At 51.6% G+C, this 7712-nt stretch overlaps 1 long non-coding RNA gene across 1 annotated transcript; it reads right to left on the minus strand.

The window, feature by feature from the left end:
- Positions 1-278: 278 nt before the first annotated feature.
- LOC128929007 (uncharacterized) lies at positions 279-6074 on the minus strand. The gene is made up of 2 exons (XR_008474834.2): positions 4696-6074; positions 279-3369 (listed from the first exon to the last, which is right to left on the minus strand). It is a non-coding gene; the product is annotated as an uncharacterized LOC128929007 (long non-coding RNA).
- Between the last annotated feature and the right edge of the window lie 1638 nt (positions 6075-7712).

Below are 7712 nucleotides of genomic sequence, written 5' to 3' on the forward strand. Positions count from 1 at the left end.
ACCCGCCTCAGCCTCCCAAAGTGCTGGGATTATAGGCGTGAGCCACTGCACCCGGCCTTTTTTTTTCTTTTTTTTAAAGATGCAGTTTGACCATGATGGCCAGGCTGGTCTTGAACTCCTGACCTCAGGTGATCCACTGACCTTGGCCTCCCAAAGTGCTAGAATTACAGGCGTGAGCCACTGCGCCCGGCTGTCACTACCATTTCATAAGAGAAAAAGTCTGTATGCCATCAAAGATACAAGAAGGGCTTGTGAACCCAAAATATCTGAGACAGGGCTCAACCAATTTTGAAAGTTTATTTTGCCAAGGTTAAGGACACACCCATGACACAGCCTCAGGAAGTCTAGATGACATGTGCCCAAGGTGGTCGGGAAACAGCTCAGTTTTATACACTTTAGGGAAACGTGAGACATCAATCAGTATGTTTAAGACGGTGCATTGGTTTGGTCCAGAAAGGTGGGACAACTTGAGATGACGACAGGGCTTCCAGGTAGGTTGATAAGAGACAAACAGTTGCACTCTTTTGAGTTTTTCTTTTTCTTTTTTTTTTTTTTTGAGACGGAGTTTCGCTCTTGTTAGCCAGGCTGGAGTGCAATGGGGCGATCTCAGCTCACTGCAACCTCCGCCTCCTGGGTTCAGGCAATTCTCCTGCCTCAGCCTCCTGAGTAGCTGGGATTACAGGCACGCGCCACCATGCCCAGCTAATTTTTTGTATTTTCAGTAGAGACAGAGTTTCACCTTGTTGACCAGGATGGTCTCAATTTCTTGACCTCGTGATCCACCCACCTCAGCCTCCCAAAGTGCTGGGATTACAGGCATGAGCCACCGCGCCTGGCCTTTTTTCTTTTGAGAAAGAGTTTTGTTCTGTCACCCAGGCTGAAGTGCAGTGCTGTGATCTTGGCTCACTGTAACATCCACCGCCTGGGTTCAAGCAATTCTCCTGCCTCAGCCTCCTGAGTAGCTGGGCTTACAGGCACCTGCCACCATGCCTGGTTAATTTCTTATTTTAGTAGAGACAGGGTTTCACCGTTTTAGCCAGGATGGTCTGGATCTCCTGACCTCTTGATCCACCCACCTTAGCCTCCCAAAGTGCTGGGATTACAGGCGTGAGCCATCCAGCCAGGCCTTCTTTTGAGTTTCTGATTAGCCTTTCACTGAATATGCAATTTACTTTTGAGAGGCAGGCTGAGGAATAGTCACTCATGCCTTAGTCTGGCATAGTGAAATAAGAGAGCAGGGGAAGCAGTCAGATATGCATCAGTCTCGTGAGAAGACTTTGAATTCTGTCTGTCCTTTGTCCACAAGAAATTTCCTTGGGGGCAAATCATGAGGGCGGTCTGTAGCTTTCTTATCTTTGTAGCTATCTTACCGAGGGGTAAATGGGACCGAGATTTGCTTGACATAGTCCAGCTCGACTTTTCCCTTGGCTTAGTGATTTTGGAATTCCAAGATTTATTTCTTTTCACAGGCTTAATCTCTGAATAAAGGACCCTCTTAAAATGGGATGTAGTTAGTTTTCTGGAAAAGTCACAGCAGACACTCCCACAAACTGGTTCTGGTTCACAGGCCCTAGCTTCAAACAACTCTTCCTAAACCTTGTTTGTTTCAAAGGTTGAGATCAAAGCTAGTGGGTAGCCCGTAAGGCTGTGCTTGATCGCTCTGTGACTCAGGCAAGCTGGCGCTTGTCTTCTCTGGGCTGGTTTCTCTCAAAGACTGAGAGTGTTTAGCATAGAAAGGCCCTCAGAGATCTAGGTTAACCTCTTATTTTTACAGACGAGGAAACTGAGGCCAAAAGAGGAAGAGCAACTTGCTGGAAGAACCCAGGGTTGCTGGTGCCTCGCCCAGGGTTTGCTCCACTCCACGTTTTACCTGCTATGAACTGACCCATGTTGTTTCCATCATCATTGCAGTACCTAGAAAGGCAGCTGTGTGGACTAACCAGGCTTTAAGTCTTGACCTTGCTACTTAGTGGCTGTGCAACCTTGGGAAAATTTACTTAACTTCTCTGGGCCTCCATTTCCTCATCTGTAAAATGGGTAGGTGCTGTAATCACAACAGCTGTCTTCTGTGAAAAGTGAGCGAATGCATGTGCCCACAGTGCCTGCCATGTAGAAAGTACTTGAGAAGTTCGCAGATTTGTTATGGAAAGCAGGCCGGCCTTTAACTTAGGGTCGTGGAATAGGGCTGGAAGGGGCCTCCTTTTTTTTTTGAGATGGAATTTTGTTCTCTTTGCCCAGGCTGGAGTGCAGTGCCGCAATCTCAGCTCACTGCAACTTCCACCGCCCAGGTTCAAGTGATTCTCTTGCCTCAGCCTCCCGAGTAGCTGGGATTACAGGCATGTGCCACCACATCTGGCTAATTTTGTATTTTTAGTGGAGATGGGGTTTCTCCATGTTGGTCAGGCTGGTCTCGAACTCCCGACCTCAGATGATCCACCTGCCTCAGCCCCCCAAAGTGCTGCTATTACAGGTGTGAGCCACTGAGCCCAGCCAGGGGCCTCTTTATTTTGAGACGGAGTCTTGCTCGCTCTGTTGTCCAGGTTGGAGTGCAGTAGCATGATCTCGGCTCACTGCAACCTCTGCCTCTCGGGTTCAAGTGATTCCCCTGCCTCAGCCTCCTGAGTAGCTGGTACTACAGGCGCGAAGCACCACACTCAGCTAGTTTTTGTATTTTTAGTAGGGATGGGGTTTCGCCATGTTGGTCAGTCTGGTCTCAAATTCTCACTACTCGGCCACCATGCCTGGCCCCAGGGCCTCTTGAGATAACTAGAGAGGGTCCTTTCACAGAAGGAGAAGACAAGTCCTTGGGGGCCTGCATGACCTGCTGAAGGTCCCCAGGGGCTTTTGGTGACAGAACAGGAATCAAACTCCAAAGGGGCCCCCTGTCCTGGGGCTCTGGGCTTGTTGAACAAGTCAGCTGCCCCATCCTCCACTTTACAGAGCCATTAGCCCTAGGGAGTATCGGTGTTGTCAAGTACTGGCCGTTGGATGTGCATGGAGCTTTGCGGTTTACTAGGTGCTTTTGCAAAGTTGGAGCCTTACTCCAGCCTAGAAGGTAGTGAGTGCTGGAATGAATATCCCATTTCACAGAAAGAAACCAAGGCCCCCAGGGGTGGGTTGGTAACCAAAGCCCTGGGTAGAGGCACAGGAATTCCTTGACTACTTAGGAAAATGAGGGAGTTCACCTTCAAAAGAAGAGTTAGGTCAATGTAAAATGGCTGACACCTTCTTCCACCTTCAGAAAAGTACTTCAACTACAGAGTCAACTACTAACTTCCAAGGAGGTCAGGAAGGAAAGCAGTTGCTATGGCAACATCTTTGGCAGCTATTTTCGTCCTTCTCTGGTTCAGAACAGCTTCCAGCAGGTTCCTGTGGGAGGGGTGGGGGAGAAACGGAAAGGCTAGCTCTAGCCCAGCAACTGCCCTCCGCCAATCTCCCACCAGCTTTCGGTGGCAAGAGGAAGGTGGCGGCCAATGAGGAGGCCCAGAGCTTGCATCATCCTCCCGACCAGGGTGGAATAACCAGGAGGCAGGTGCACGTGACCGTTTCCATGGTGACCTCCCTTAGCAACCCTGACTGGTCCTGTTTATGAGACTGGAAAATTCCACCCAGCCTCTGTCCTGATTTTTTTTTTTTTACCTACTTTGCCTCAGTCTGCTCCCATGCAGGGATGAAGTCACTGCCAATGTTTAACCCTTTCCCCACCTGGGCCTGGCTCCAGTCAGATTGGGGGTCTGGGAGGGCTGCAGGCATCTCTCAGTTCCCAATGGTTGCAGCAGATCCCATAGCTGTTACGTGCTGCACCTAACCCTGCCTGGGCTGAGTACCGAAAGGTGGAGGGAAGGTAGCCACATCTCTCAAGCCAGGCGCTGTCCTAAGCTCCTGACGACCCCACAGGCCTGAGAGGGGGCACCACAAACAGGAACCAGGCTCAGATTGAGCCTGTGGACCCTGGTGTGGGGCGCCCTCTCTCCACGAAGCCCTCTGTCATGCTGCTGGTGTTGCGGGACACCCAAAGCGCAGGGGATGGGTGCAAGGAGGGAGACTTGTGCGGTCTGCAAGGGAGCTGAAGGAGGGCCCCAAGTAGGTGGACATTTAGGCTGAGTGGAGGAACAGGGAGGCAGCAGGACCTGCTGGCTCCAGGACCCCCAAGTTTCTAGGCTAGCGCTGAGGCTGGTGGGTGCAGCCAGCCAGGCTCCAGGGAAGGCTGCTCCAGGCAAGGCTGAGTCCTTAGGGCTTAGCCTTTAGAACTGGCCAAGTAGGAATTCTGGCTGCGGGCAGAGAGGGAGAACAAACCACAAACACTTCAGCCTGATCTGTCTGGGAAATCTACAGGGACCACCAGCTGGGACCGGAATGAGCCTTTCAGACCCCCAGCACCAGCCCAAGGCCGCATGGGACTGACAGTGCGGAGGGACATGGCCTAAGCCATGTGCAGAGCCATCCTGAGCTGAGGCAGAACTATAAGACACTCTGTTATCAAGACAGGTGACAATGACAAACAACAATAAAAGCCACACGCTATAGCTTAGGATAACAACAGCTGAGTTGGGTTTGGACAATGAGAAGAAAATAAATAATAAAAATAAAAAAATAAAAACAACAGCTGAGTCACTAGGTGAAGACCATTGTCCCAGGCATGCTGGTGACGTCACTGGGCAGGGAAGGCCGCAGGAGTCTGCAGCATGGACTGACCTGACCGTTCAATGGGGAAGGAAAGGGGTCTTGACCTTGCTCCTGAAGTTGGGGGACTTCCAGTGCCAGGAGTGTGGGAGCAATGGAGAGAGATAAGTGCAAGAAGGGAAAGTAGGGATCTGTGGCCACAAACAGCGGTGGGGGGGCGGGGGGGGCAGGAACAGAGGAGGCTGGACTGAGGAGGTTTACGGCCCTGGCTCGGGGTGGGGCAATAGTTGATAAAGAGCCCAGAGAGAGAAACAGTGATCCTTTGTGAGCTGGGCCCCGTCTCTGCTGACATGTTGCTGCAGCCTTGCTTGAGCAGAAGAGTCATGGAAATTTCCACCCAGGTTCCTTTCCCAGCACTCAGCCCCCAGTTCCCCATTCTTCTAGGCCCTGCTGGGCTGAGTACTGCTTGTGGAGGCTACAGGCTTGAAGAGGCCAAGGACAGTCTCCAGGTCACAGGGACAGCCACAGAAGGCTGGTGGAGTGGACGTGTCAGAATTTCAGGCATGCAGGGCATTGTGCTGCCATGAAATACCAGAGCCGTCCCTGTGCCTGACAGGTCCCAGATGCCCCAGGGTCCCTGCTCCTGGGAGGGCAAAGGGGAAGAGTGACAGCTTCCTCCTTCACTGCAGAACTCAGATCAGCTCCTCACAGGTGTGCCTCTCCTAGAGTAAGGGCAGCAGGGGTGGAACAAGCCCAGGGGCACCTGAATATTGTGGGTTCAGCACTTTTGCTCCCCAGAAATGATCTGGGTCCACTGTTTTGTCAGGGAGAGCATTTTATATATCTATCTCTAGAAGCTTCCAAGGGGAAGAACTGACTTCAAGGGGAAAGAAGAGGCCAGGTACGGTGGCTCACACCTGTAATCCCAGCGCTTTGGGAGGCCGAGGCAGGTGGATCACGAGGTCAGGAGTTCGAGACCAGCCTGGCCAACATGGTGAAACCCTGTCTCTACTAATATACAAAAAATTAGCCGGGCATAGTAGCAGGCACCTGTAATCCCAGCTACTCCGGAGGCTAAAGCAGAATTGCTTGAACCTGGGAGGTGGAGCTTGCAGTGAACTGAGAAGTTGTCCACAGCACTCTAGCCTGGCCAACAGAGTGAGTCTCCATCTCAAAAAAATAAATTGATTAAAAACCAAATTTAAAACTTTTTTTTTTAATTAAAAAAAGGGGGGAAAGAAGAGCTGGAAGGCCTTGGCAGCTCTCTCCCCTTGCCTGGCCTTCCTTTCCCTACTCTGGGCTCCATGCTCCATCCCATCTCCTGTTAGACTCACCTGGAACAGCAGCGGCAGCTGGGAATGCAAAATGATGTCCCCACCCTTTGTGAGGAAGGGTTTCACCACGTTGGCCAGGCTGGTCTCCAATGCCTGACCTCAGGTGATCCACCCACCTCGACCTCCCAAAGTGCTAGGATTATAAGCATGAGCTACCACGCCCAGCCTGGTTTCTGGAATTTCTAGCCAGGATACAGTCTCCTGTGGGCTCTGTTGCTGTTCTAGCACTTCCTGTACTAATCTGTTCCCTCATGGCCAGGCGGAATGCAGCCCGACCCCGTGGATAAGCGTCCAGGAGAAAACCCATAGCGTGTGCAGCAGGGTCTGAGTGTCCCTACAGCTAACTCAGGGAGGTATCTGGGCCCCAGAGACCATCTGCCCACATCTCTACAAAGTACTGTGGGAAAGTAACGTTTCTGAGTCTTTGATTCTTCAACTGTAATACGAGGGGGCTATTTAGAATTACGGATTTTCAGGATTGGAAGAAAAATCTCAAGTTTTCTCGACCAGCTTCTTTGCAATGCAGGGATACTGCCGCACCCTAGGAAAGTCACCCAGCTTCTGCAGGATAGATGCAGGAACGGGAACCTGCTACATAGAAAGCTTTAAGGTGCATTCCACGCAAACACTGAGCTGCTCTGATCCACTATTACCAGTGCAGAAGGTCCTGTCATTCCCAGGGCTTCTGTTTTAACCTGTCATTGTTGAGAAACACACCTCAGGCAAAGTGCCTAAAACCTTGTGGCTGCTGAGTACACCTCTGTGTGAGCGCCCACGCGCCCGCGCGCACACGCATGCTCATGAAGCATGTTTAATCAGCCTCATGCTGGGTGTGCCAGGCCAACACAAACATCCTCCAGGGACCTGAAGTGTGACTGAACAGATCAAGGACACAAGAACGTGGCTGTGACTCCCTGGGAGCCTCATTGTTCCTTCAGGCCACTTGGGAAGGTTCGCTCTGCAGCAGGCATCTCCCACAGTGACTCATCATGCAAGGACAGCAAGGGCTGAGCCGGGCTCACCACCCTGCACTGGGCCAGGGGTGGGTAGGAAGTGGGGGTGGGGGGAGGGGCGAATGCTCCCGAGCTGCGTGGCAGGTGGCCTTAGGGTTTTCTTTCCTCCCCTGCCTCTGTGGATCGCAGTCTTCAGAACTTCTGAAAGCAGTTCCCAGCTTCCCACACAATACAGCTAGCTCAGTGTCATTCCTTTCCATCCTGATAGGCAGTCACATTTCTGTCAAATCTAAATCTGTTCTGTTCCTGTGGAATGTTCTGTTCCTGTGGGAGCTTTTCAGTATTCTGGGTGGGTGGGTGGGTGTGTGTGTGTGTGTGTCTGTGTGTGTTGTAAATTCCAAAAAAGATACCATTCCTTTATATTCATTGAGTCATTACTCAGTAGACACACATGGAGCTTCTGTGTGCCAGGCTCTGGTGATATAGCAAGAGAGAGCTCTCTGCCTCAGTTTCCTCATCTGTCTAAGGGGAGAGCAGCACCACCTCCCCCACAGGGGTGTTGTGAGCACAGCGCTCATACATGCTACAGAAAATAAAGATGCACATGGAGTGCATAGACTGTCCTGCAGACACAGCAGGGACGATGGAGGCCCCCAAGAAGGCATGGGGACTCTGTTCCATTGGAGGAGAGGAGGCCAATTAGGAAGTCTCCATCCAAGAGGAACTGGGCTCAAAGGGAGGGGCCGTGGGAGAGCAGGCAGCCTGGGGAAGGAAGTCTAGAAACCAGAGCCTAGGATGAAGC

Source organism: Callithrix jacchus, chromosome 10 (genome assembly GCF_049354715.1).
Source record: "Callithrix jacchus isolate 240 chromosome 10, calJac240_pri, whole genome shotgun sequence".
In the NCBI taxonomy this organism is placed as follows: domain Eukaryota; kingdom Metazoa; phylum Chordata; class Mammalia; order Primates; family Cebidae; genus Callithrix; species Callithrix jacchus.